Raw genomic sequence first — 13,147 nt, forward strand, 5'->3', positions numbered from 1 at the left:
GATTACCAGATTTCTTTTGAAGAACAATACTTAACAGGTATACAGTGATGAGATGGGACTAACAGGGCGAGATCTTGGTGTGTTCATCTGATTTCTCATAATGAGATCACTGCTGCTATCTGATAAATCACAACACTCTCCTGTGGTCACTTGAATACTCTGATAATCGGATTATGATGGGATTTTTATTGGCATGTATATGATTCTGATGAGCAGAGGTTTCGTGAATGGATGGCAAAAGGAACTTAAACACAGCACCTGAGCGCTACTAACAGCAACTCGGATCCTTCCAGGCATGTTATCTGTGTCTTCATTGGAATTTCTAAATGTCTAAATCAGATTTTGACCACAAATTAGGATTTTTAACCCAATGTTCCCTTTATGATCAAAGTAACTTTATAATTGTCAGCCATATTAACTGTACTAGCATCTACAGGCAGGTATAACTAGATCTTTACATGCTAACCTATCCAAGAAAGTTGGCAGCTTTCCTTTTTCCTTTCTTTCTCGGTGCTCAAGGGGATGCCGGCACTTGATTTCTGCAGCATAAACAGAAACCATCCCTGGAAATGTCAGGGCGGTGAGCTACATTGTCTCCAGCAAAGAGAGTCTTCTGTATCGGCAGACTGTTTTTCACTGTTTAAAAGGGAAATATGCAGAAAATAGCAGCAGCACGGAGGCTGCCTGCACCATGCCAGCCCTGGCTCAACATTGGATGACCCCCAGGTTGCCCTTAAAAAAGTAATTACAGGAGTTTGATGTCCTCTCGTGTCTAATTTCTCCACAGACTGACGGCACTTGGAGGAGGATGTAAGTATAAGCATGCAGCTGTGTGTACTATAGAACAAGGGGGAACTGAAAGAGACTGCATGCTACGCATTAATATTCCATAATTACATGTTTGACGTACAGCTCCTTTCCTTTTTCCTTGCAGAGTTGTTCTGGTTTCTTGTGACAAAAGCGTCACATGTACGATCCTGAAAAGGGTTTTGAAAGGGGCCAGAGTGGCCAAGTGAGTGCAGGACAAATGAATGACATATCTAAATGAGAGAGTAGACTCCAGCCACTGAAATCCTTGAAGCAGTTTCCTGTGTAGCCTGTCTTGCAGCCTTACCTAGAACATCTCAGACAACAGTTTCTGCACCGAGGCTGCCAACAAAACTGTGTCCATGAGCGTGTCAGCCTGGTAGGTGTAGGTGTAATGTGAATAGATGTGCCAGCGGTGGAAAATGTACTCTCAGATTTATTGTCTGATGTCAGAGCAATAAAACAGAAAAGTCTGAAGATGGAAGGAAAACAATCGGACTGTAGGATTGGAGCCTTTCTTGATTTCTCGCGCCTTTTGCAATGCAGAGCATCAGTATTGACTGATCTTTGTCCTTGGCCTGTTGACCTTTTAGCGTTATGCTTTGTTGGAGATTGGTGTTGACAATTTCTATAGAGCATCTCTTTTCAAAACTGTCTGTTGGTGCTCCGTACAAGCGCAGTCAGGAACTCTTTGAATTAGCAGAATAACCTTGAATAGGGCTGTCAAAACTTAAATCGGATGAATTACAGGGTCATTGTGGATTAATTTATGTGAATTGTGATGTTTGTCAATAATTGTTGTTTTTATTTTAGCGCTATAAAAAGATTCTTGACAGCTGGTGATATGTATATCTGAAGGTGAAATCAGTCATTTTTATTTTATTTTTTTGCCTAAAAGAAGAAAACTTTTAGTAACTTTTTGGGAAAGAACAGTGGAAAAATTGAGAAACAAATGTAATCTGTTGTTCACCTATGCACTCCCTAACCACAACAGTTTGACCCAACACGGTGCGGCCATATTGGCGTTCCGTTACGCAATGGTACTGCTTCAAGGTGGGCGGGGTCTTTATCATCAGAGTCTTTATAGAAAAGATACTTATGACAGTCCGAGGTTGAATCCACACATTTTACAATGTGCAATATCCAAAATGTATCAAGAAAATACACACATAACTTGAAATATACACACAGCATGAAAATGTGACTTGCAAAAACAAAAATGAGGAAAACAAAAAGTGTTGGCACGTCACACAGTAAAGTAATCAAAGCAAAATAACGCAAGTATGTCAAAAGTAAAGAATGCTAACAAAAATGGACCGGGTGGAGCCGCTTGCTCAAGGGAAGTATCATAGGTAAATTCGAAAAGATGTACACATCCAATAGTTGTTTTCTTTTACAAATAATGCACAGCATTGGACTTAATACTTGAAAGCTAACAGCATGGTGGTGATGCTAAGTTAGCGCTAGTGTTACATTTCAAATGAATTTAGTCATGTCAATTTTTACACTAGTTCTCACAGCAGAGTTCCTTGCAGAGGGTGAAAACAACAGAGAAAACACAGAATACCCGATCTTTCCACCCCCACATACATATGCATGCAGAGCTATTCACACAATTACACGCACAATCACACAAACATGCACTCATCCACAGAGGCTCGCGCAAACATGCAATCCCACGCATAGTCATTGTCCCCTGGCATTACTAGCATTTGAAGTTGATTTGTGGTAGGTAATTAGCATTGATCTGCCAATAACAATGTACACCTTGCTGCTTTGCGTCATTTCATGTATGAACCTGACCAGCATATTAGTCCAGTCTCTTTTCCTCTTTCCATCTGTGCTCTTCTGATCAGAGCCACATCCTGACCAATGGTCTGCAATAACAGATGTAGAATGCAGCAATTGACAGCATTCAAAGGAAGTTATTGTTTTAACCTGCAACCTAATGATTGTTAAAATACTTAAGTTTTAGTATTTTAAATGTTTGTCCAGCCTAACGTTACATGGTGTGTATGTGGTTAAAAGACATATAGTTTATTTACAGGGACTCAAATATCGGAACGTGTGGATGTCAATTGTGTTCAATTAACCACCCATGATTGTGAACTATTTCCAGTAGGCCAGAGTGTCTTTTATCCCTGGAAAGATCCACGCAGCTATTAACAGAGTCCCTGTTCCTTTATTAAAGATGGATTAATTTAAAACATGGATTAACGTACACAGAAAAGCAATAAGAACATTTGACTCTAAACATTAGTTTGTCACATAAAATAAAAATAAAGCAGAAATGAGAAGAATAAAGCATACGATCTGTCACATTGCACTCGCAGTTATTTGATTTACCTTTATCTTGCATGGTTACACGCTGTCAAAAGTTGGCCCTTGGCATTTGGCTAGTGTCAAATGTTTTTCAATAACTGCATGTTTTCAGGTGAACTGAAGGAACTGGGACCGTATACCTACAGGGCCTTCAGAAAACAAACAATGGTGTGTGTCACAGTTAGAACTTTATATTTATGACAAAGTCCTTCTTTTCGCTTGGCAGAATAGTCTTGTGTCATTGTCCAGTCAACTGCTATATGACGTGTCCTTCAAGCCTTGAAGCCTTCTGGAGTGACGCTGTTGTTGCTGGGGTCTCTCGTTTTTAATGACGAGATTAACCTAATGTTTGAATTGGGGAAAAAAGTACTTTTTTGTTTTCACATTGACAAAATCACTGACATAAAAGTGCCGCTGGATTGATGACCTTCTGGATCGTCAATGGGCCAGTGAACAATGGTGCGATATTTTCGGGCGTCTCAGATAAAGAGCCACACTTTCTGGCCCACTTGGTAGGTAGGAGCAGGTGTGCAGCAGATGGCAGTCACAGCATAGTCTCTTTCATGGAGGTTGGAGCAAGCTTGGAGTCTTGTCCTGTGCCAGTGGAGGATGAAGGCCTGGACAGATGGTCAATGAGGTATACCTACAGTAGGTTGGCCAGGCTCTGGCAAATTCCTGGGCATTCTCCTGTAAGGTGGGCAACCAGAACTATTGGAGGAGGTCATGCTGTGTCCACTGAACCACAGGGTCACAGGGCACTTCGGTGGAGTGGGCCCATAGCAGCACATCAGACCTCAAGTCTGGAGGGACGGAATGGCAGAAGGACGGGCAGGACCTGTGACAAGGGTGTCCCTCTTTGTCCGCTCCTCTATGTCCTGGGCAAACATTGTAACAATAAGGTATTGAGAGGATGAACTCAGGTCTATGAGACAAGATGGGCCGCGCAAACTGGTGTTCAAGGCCAATCATCTGGAGGATAGGTGCCTGCAGCAATGGACTCCTTGATGTGTGTCTACTTGGCCTCTCTCTTGGGTTCTGACAGAGAATACAGGCACCCTTTGGAAGGTGAGCTTCCAGGTAGGCGTCAGGGCCCTTGAGCTTACGAGGGGCTCCCAGCAACTTCTGAGCTCCGACTTTTGCTGGACAGCTGAAATCAAAGTGTCCACTGTCCCACAATAGAGGAAGACTTTGGACCTGGGAAGGGAAGGTATGACCCAACTGCTTGTAGTCAAGGTTTCCAGTCTGCTGATCCCAAGGGGAGGAGTTTGCTACTGCAGCTCCCTGACAGGATTGAGGAACAAGAGAACGTTGGGTTCCCCTTTAAAGCTTCTGTCATCAACGGGTCTGGATCCAAATGTCAATGTGGATCAAATCAATCACCTCACTCATATGAAACCAGTTCTTCCTTCATATAGTCAGCCAAACCGAAGGAAAGCGTTAGAGAGCTTGGCTGAGCTCTTTCAATGGCTTTGACTCACTCTGGTCCGGAAATCAGTAGAGCAGTCCACTGCCATTGGCTTGTTTTGTCTCGGTCCCATGAGGGGCTGACTCAGAACCACAGTTCTCAAACCCAAAAACCTTGTAAAGCTCAGCTGCAAACAGGTCAAAGAAGGTACAGGCTGAAGAATTTCCATTTATCTGTTCCCCGTACTCGAGCTCTGCTTGTCAGGAGGCTGATGACAGACGGTATTTCCCCTAGTTCAGTGATGAAGGTGCGGCGCTGCAGCGCAAAAAGGAGAGAGAAGTTGGTGATGAAGGGGCTTCAAGTCCCTCAATCGCTATTGCAAATCTATTGGGTTCCCACTCAGGGCTAATTAGCATCTTGTGGTGAGTGTTGGGCTGGCACACATTAGACCAAATAATGGTAGTGCAGACCCGGACCCAGGTGGGCTTGGCAGGGGGACTTGTGAGCAGGTATCAGTCCAAAAGCCACGGCAAACACCAGGTAAACAACAGGTACACCGGGGAAGCGGTAGAGAAACAAGTGCTGGAGAGTCGGTATGAAAGCTGAGCCCATCAGGCAAAGAGGGAGTGGAGTGAAGCTGCATGAAGCCTGGCTTGATAGGTGGAAGCAGGTGTAGTGATGAGGGGGTGTGGCTACAGGTGTGGCTGAGCAGAGGTGGACGGTGAGCAGGTTGAGACAGTGGAGAGCAACACAAATGCAAAAATTAGTCGCATCAAGTGACCAGGTAAACAACAGGTACACCGGGGAAGCGGTACAGAATTCCCCAGAATGACTGAGAATGACAGCCTGCTACCCCAGATACATATTCTGTTCTGAGAATGAAACCGGGTGTGAAATTAAAGTTTGCTTCAGCCTCGGATGCCCCAGGAAACACATGAAATGCCTCAGATGGGTTGCAATGTTAACGTTGGCAGTTGATGTGATTAACACACACATACATGAGTATATCATCTGTTTCTACTTTGCACTTCAGTTGTGTCACATGCACAGATGCATCTGATTGTTTCCCAAATCTCCACACGGTCAGTTGTGACGGCCCTCATCTGTGGCGTTGTCTTGCTGTGTGCTGTCTTTGAATCGCAGGTTTCCAGCAGAGTGGAGCAAACCTCATTAGAACACTTGGCCAGTGATCTGCAGCTCGTAAAGCTCCGCCTGACCAAGCATTTGCTCTCTCTTTCTGCCTCTGCACCTCCACCCTGTATGAGCCCAGCTGCTTTGCATCTTGATGGATTATTATTCATTTTTGCACTTACAACATCCCCTCTGTTGGGTATTATTGTTAAACCTGGCAGCGTCTCTCCCTATTTTGTTGTGGTCTTCACGAGCAGGCAACAACAAAGTAGGTTCCATGTAGGTTCAACGTGTATATTTGAGAGTCATCTTTCAGGCTCATGTGTAAAAAAAAAAAAAAAAAAAAGATTATAATATGATATGAAAAACAAATTAAACTGTCATTTAAACCAGCAGGCTCACTGTTCGGATTAACTGACCCGAATAAATAGATAAGAAAAGATAGTCACTCTTTAGCCCAATGAAAATTTAATTATCAGTAATTGCCACAAGGCTGTGCTTGCACAGGATGTGACGAGCAAGATTAGTGTGACGGACTAATGAATCACGGGCTGACAGAGGGGTTTTGACCCTTCGAGGGAGGGGTCACTTATCTGGAGCTGCTGCAGGGGTATCGCCGGAGAGCTTCTGGTGTCCATTAGCCTGTCAGACAGCTCAGGACCAGGTTTGTTCAGAATCCCAGGTCAATCTAGGACCCCTCGGGAACACGTTGTTCAGAAATATGAGATGTTTTCCGAGCTTAATGGCTTGGTGGAAATCTGTCCACATGCGTCACAAAGGAAACAGGCCATCAGACTCTACAAAAACAGCATTTCATGAAAACTGATTAAACAAATGCAATTGCAAAATTGAAGCAAACCCAAAGAAAAATCACCAAAACATGAAGTCAACATCTGACCAAGATGCCCCACAGCTGAAACGCTGCAGTCTCGTACGAGCAGAGATTCAACCTTGACGGGCAGTTCTATTCCTTTCTAATTGCCCCGTCTTTAGCTTGGTACTGCTCCGAAGCCCAGTGGATGAGAAGCCCTGATCAATAACAGCCTAAAGCTGTGTATATGTTGACTATTGCATGCTAGCTTGTGCGTGTGTTTGTGTGTTTACTTTGAAGCAGGATGGATCAGTCCTTGAACTGCAAGGATTCATTCACAGATTGATGAGCTCTGGCCTTCATTATATTGCCTGACTGCTGAGGTCAGTAAAAGCTTTAAAAGCTGGTCAGAATTTCAGAGTGCTTTTGTTCAATTAGCATGTTTGTGAGGAGACATTTTCTGGCATGCTGAGACGAGCAGCATTAAAGTTGCTAAAAAAGAAAAGAAAGAAATAATAACCTGATGCTACAGTGTCATCAGTAATTTGTTGCCATTGTTTTAAGATTGAGGTGCAATTCAAAACTGGCACTTTAGCGTGGCGAACATTAGCAGGCAGCAAATTTCCCCCATCAATTCATCAATTCTGCACAAACGCGTGTGAAGCACAAGGGTTCAAGGGCATCAAGATCCGAGAGCTGTCTTGTTGCAGCCAGCGTGGTTACTCAAATGCTAACTCTCCATTTGAAAAGAGCCAGCAGTCCCTTACGTTCCACCTCCGCCCTCTATCTCACCAAGGAAACCGATGGTCTGTAATTAGAACAGGACTAAAATATTTAGGGCGAGGGATTTCTTAGAGAGCATGTGGGTGAGAATTACATTTTAAATGATGGTTCTCATTTTTTAGGTGAAGTATGTAAAACTTAATGTTCGAGCGCTGCGAAAATGGACAGGCAGGCAACCTCAAAACTACTGCTGTTGAGAAGTGTGGAGGATAGCATAGCATAGCATTAGAAGAGCAAAGGACCGGGAACAACTCAAGAAAATGTTTATCACTATTCATTTTAGTCTCATATTTATTCACAGCAGCTCGCTGCCCTCAACAGCCTTGTTTCCGGCACGCCGAGGGAGCTCGTGTTGCTTCTGGAGTGAGAAATTTGGCTCCATTAGTGCAAACTGGTAGCCAAGCTGTGAAATAAATGCATCTGATTGGACCACAGTGAAAACAGGAGGATGTGGGACAAGATGACGACGGGGGGGAAGAGAGACGGTGACAGCGGCGATGTATGGAGAAAGACAGACATGTTTAGAAGGCAACGGGGCTAATGCAGCATAAAAATGCAATTTCCTAAAGTTCTGAAACCCCCCTCTGGGTAGAGACAATTACTGCAGACAGGGAGACAGTTATGATTAAACAAGCGAGCGCCTTGACAGTGGTGATAAACTTGGGCAAGGACATGCTGATGGAGGACGGCATTGGCTGCTAAGTGCGATAGCTAATTCACCCCACCCCCTTGATCGGCCCCTGCAGTGAAAGCAGCAGCGTGGTAAATGGCAGCTCCTGGACAACCCACGCACACTCGCCGAGCACCCAGACGCCGAACGCCGCGCTTGACTTTCACCACTTATCGCGGATCGCGTCGGTCGACTGTTTTCGGGAAGAACGAAGAAACTGGGATGATTGGAATGAGGACACGGGCGCGACATCCACGTCTGCACATGCTGGATGGATCAGATGGTGCAGATGAACTGTAATTACCCGCTAAATTTATGTACGATGAATTCAGACCTTGTGAAATGACGGAGAACGGTCAAAACTCAGCACACTGGCGCCACTGGCACCCACTAAAAGCTTAAGAGGGTTTAATAAATCATCACAAGAGTAAAAGTGGTACACCTCTCTGAGGTGGTTTCGAGGAGATAATAATTGCCACAAAAGCGCGTTGGGGATATTGAGTGATTGAGAGGGAGCCAGTTCCACCAGGAGGAGTCTCGAGGTGTTTCACCCAAAAAGGAAAAACCCAAATCAAACTCCCAGGAAATGTTTACTGGTCTGCTGCCAAATGACTCCAATTTGGTTTCTGGTGGCGCGTTATTTAACACCATAGTATTCCTCGTGTTTGCTGCTGAGCATGAGACGAATTGTTTTTAAGATGAGTTTCTTATGTGGCAGCGATCCGACAATTATTCAGCCAAGGTAACGTAAAAGATCTTGATTGTAAAGTTAGGTTGTTCCAGATTGAAAGCAGTAGGGTTCTGCAATCAGCCCCTTTTCCACCCATTAATTATTTCCACTCAAGCAGAACCTTTCTCTTTAAAAAGTACCCATTAGAGAACTTGCAGATCTCCTGATATTTTGTTAACCACATACCGTATTTTCACGACCATAAGGCCCACTGTATTAAAAGGTGCAGTCTCAGTTATGGGTGCTATTTCTGTATTTAAAACATACATAAGGTGCACCGTATTATTAGGCGCATGCTGAAACATACAGTAAAAAATGACATCGGAAGTAAAACAGTGAGTTTCGACACATTTATTGAACAAAATATTCATTCTTCAGCCACAAAACCATCAAAGTTTTCATCTTCTGTAGCTGAATTAAACAGCTGCACTATTTCAATGTCCAACATCCCGAATTCCTCTTCTTAATCATCTGAATCGGACTCACCGACCGGTTCCGCTTCAGCATTGATTTTGTGAAAGCTCTTCCAATACATGAAGACGGTATCATAGCCCATATGTCTACAATCCACCCGCATATGGTAGCATAACCTGCCCACCGCTGCCTCATAGTCTTTGTGAAGGAGTGTTCGCCTTCCGTCATCCAGCGCTCTGTCCGTTTCCGTGGCAGCCGAGAACCACGGTGAACGACGACTTCTCGTGCCCTGTTGTGCATATCGCCACCGTGCTGGTCCCTTTTTCTCCACTTTGTGGGTCAAAGGGATGTTAAAAGTCAGAGGGATCTCATCCATGTTGGTGATGTGGCTGGGCGCGGTTATCTTGTCGCGGCAGTAGGTGCGGAAGATGGCCGCCCTCTCCTGGTTAGGGTTAGGGAAGATGGCCGCCCTCTCCTGGTTAGGGTTAGGGAAGATGGCCGCCCTCTCCTGGTTAGGGTTAGGGAAGATGGCCACCCTCTCCTGGTTAGGGTTAGGGAAGATGGCCGCCCTCTCCTGGTTAGGGTTAGGGTTAGGGAAGATGGCCGCCCTCTCCTGGTTAGGGTTAGGGAAGATGGCCGCCCTCTCCTGGTTAGGGTTAGGGAAGATGGCCGCCCTCTCCTGGTAATCCGCGGGCAGCCGCTGCGCAACAGTTGTCCTCACGCGTATGGAGAGATGCAGCCTCCTCATTAAGTGAAAACACTAAGATTGCTCAATTGCCATTTTCAGCCACATATTTGATGGCCTGCAGTTTAAAGTAAGCCTCATTCAAACGCGTCTCGCTTGACCGGCGCCATTTTAGGGGATCCTTACGCGTAGGTGTGCCGCCAATCGATTGGTGGAGCGTTTACCGTAGTGCACCTACCAAAGGTGCACAGCAGATTTTGGAACTCAGTCCACACACAAGGTGCTCCATATTATAAGGCGCATCGTCGATTTTTGAGAAAATCTCAGTGTTTTAGGTGCGCCTTATAGTCGTGAAAATACAGTATATTCAATTCATGGAGGACCTGGTGAAAAGGAGCTGTGGGTTCCAGCTCCAACTTGCCTGTGTGGAGCCATCACTGGGGAAATCTAGGCATTTTTGGAGTGGCCAAAGTCGGTTTTAAAACTGTTGTGATGCAGGTTAGGACATTATGAGAGTCTGCCACCAGAGGGAGTTGTAGGTGACGCGCGCTTTCGAAAATGAGGAAATACAAGTCAAGTTAGCAAATAAAAATTAAAAATACGTACAAAATGTACACAGCTTTATCCTACAGACCAGAAACAACCCCAGGAAAGGTAAATAATTTATTCACAGCTCTTTGTTTAATTGGAGACAAATTGTCAAAATCCTTCCTGAAGCGGAACTGTGACAGTTGCTATGATACACATCCTTTCAGCTGCAGGAAATCTCACTCTCTGTCTGTCTCTCTGTGAATAACATGACTGAAACCAGAGTTCAGTGCTGTGATTTTGGTCGCAGCATCACTCCTTGCTTTGATTTGAGCAGTCATGAGTTTGAAGCCAAAGGCAGCAATGATGCTCCAAAAAAAGAGGCCCCCACAAATCCATTGTTGCCCATAAACTGCCATTTACGCAGCAGAAACGGCAGCCTGGGTTCACTGCTGCACCATCCTCCACACTTATCTTGTCATTTTTACAGATCTGTAAACAAGGACGTTGAATACAAGAAAATGGGACGATTAGATACACGCACAAGATACACACACACACATCCTTGTACTTCTATCTTTGTGAGGACTTACCTAATCAAAATAAATTACCCACCTTTCTCTAACCTTAAGCTCAACCCAATTCTAGGCTCAGCCTTAAAACCACATCTGAACCCTCAAACAGCCCTTTGAAGTCGTGAGGACCAACCAAAATGTCACTCACGTCCCAAAAATGTTCTCACTTTGGTAGTTAAATATATATTTTGATATGCAGCACGTACAGGAACACGCACAGAGCCTTCCTTCCTTCCCTGCTTTTCCTAGGATTTAAAACTGGGTCAGTAAATTCAGATCATTTTGGGCTGAACATGTTCATGAGACTTGATTGAGGACAACCCCACATTTCATTTGTTTAATCATCCTCCCACCACCACCCTCAATCCCCATCTGTTGTACTAATTCACACCTTGGCTTGGCTAGCTACCTAGCTAAACATGCTATTCCTAGTGCTATAATGCATCCTATTAGATAAATGCATGTTGCCAGATAACAGGGTGGGCTCGTCGGTATTTTGTTGCTTGCATTACAAGTAAAGCAGTAAACAAGGCAGGCTTTAACATTGAAGGAGCATCAGGAACATCTTCAGCGATTGAACATCCTGGTTGCAGGGTGCATTCCCGCCTCTTGTCTCCAACGCCCACCATTACTCTAAAAGCAGCAGTTACCAGAAAATGGATGAATAAATGTGAACAAACCCATTAACGTCCTGTTTTTTTTTGCTGTTTTTTTTTTTAAAACAGTAGTTTGACAGAATAAACAGGTGCATTTGTGTCTCTTTGGAAAACGAGGCCCTGAAAAGGTGAGGATGTTTTGTCCTGATAAACACAAAACCACCCACGCAGGAAATGAAAAGTCCTGAGCCCGAACGACGCCTAACTATAATTTTGCGCATATTTAAAGGCTGTGTGGGGGTGTTTTCTGCTGTATGTCTGGATGCTGGATCCTGCCTCCACTCACACATGAGGCAAACATTTTTAGTTGAGAAAAAAATGGTTTCAGGTTGTCCCTAAAGGGAAGCGTTCAACTCAAGACAGGCAAGGCTAGCGGCCCTTCGCTGCCCCAGAACCTCAGCTATGCTATGTTTCCTGCACCACATCCATCACCCGTGGACCTGGCTAACCTCGGTTAGCCATCGTGGACCTTCACTGTCATCCCTTCACCTCGGTGTGGCATTCAGTTTAGAGTTGCATTCTTATTTTCTCCTGGCTTTAATCATCTCGTGGTTTAGAAGCTTATTGTGGATAGAGAGAGCGCTCCTCGAGTACCTGAAGTCGTCTCCAGCCTCGTTTGTGTCGGGCTGATTCCCTTTGTCTTTGCAAACGTTACACGCTTTATTGCCGCCTCATAATTAGTCGGTGGAAAAGTCATTTTCGAATTGCAGCAGTCGGAAAAATCGTTGCACAAGTCTATCAACCCAAAGTTATTACGCTCCCGCTGTTGATGAAACAGAATGTTTCATCAAGCAAATATTGTCACGAGCACTTTTGAGCCTCGCTGACGTCTACCTGTGTGTGTGTGTGTGTGTGTGTGTGTGTGTGTGTGTGTGTGTGGGTGGGTGTTTAGGGGGGGAGAGGAGGAGTGATGCATAATAGCATCTATCCGAACAAATAATGCAGTTTGTGGAGGATTTGACCATCCAATGGGGGGGGGGTAAAATAGCCACAGATGATTTAGACAATTAGCTTTTCTTCATGGGAATCCATGTCCCATCTCTACTCATCACCTTTTTTAGCAAATAAAGTTGAGGTCAAGAAAGCTGTGAAGGGTTGGACCTGTAAACACGCTGCTTGTTTCTCTTCTTTTGGGTTTACCTGATGTTTGCCCCCCCCTTGACGTCACAGCCCTCAGACTGCAAAACAGCAGAGCGTCCTCACTGTGGAGAACGCCATGGTGGAGCTTTGTTTGCTCTGTGATGGTAAAAGGTGCAGCGCTGTTGTCATGGAAATGGTGAGGACAAAGCAAAGCCGGCGTGTGCGAGCGCGTCCCTCAACAGTCAGCCCAAAAGAAGACGAAACATTGGCAAATTTGGCCGAACCATGACGTGATGGTTAGAGGCTTGTACGTAGAAATCTAGCCAGGCTACGGCTACAGCTCGATCCTTGACCAAGTTCACAACCACAGAAGAAGAAACGTCAAAATTCTCCACTGTATGAATCTGCGAGGTGGCAATAAACCAGTTTTTGAAGGTGCAGCATTATACAGAAGAGTCTAATCTGCAGGCTGCCCCTTTTATTGAAGCCCATAATGTTCTTCCAATTACCAGACGGAAGCCTTCTCTGTCCGTCTTCCCTCCACGTAACC

This window comes from Takifugu rubripes, chromosome 8 (genome assembly GCF_901000725.2).
Source record: "Takifugu rubripes chromosome 8, fTakRub1.2, whole genome shotgun sequence".
Lineage (NCBI taxonomy): Eukaryota > Metazoa > Chordata > Actinopteri > Tetraodontiformes > Tetraodontidae > Takifugu > Takifugu rubripes.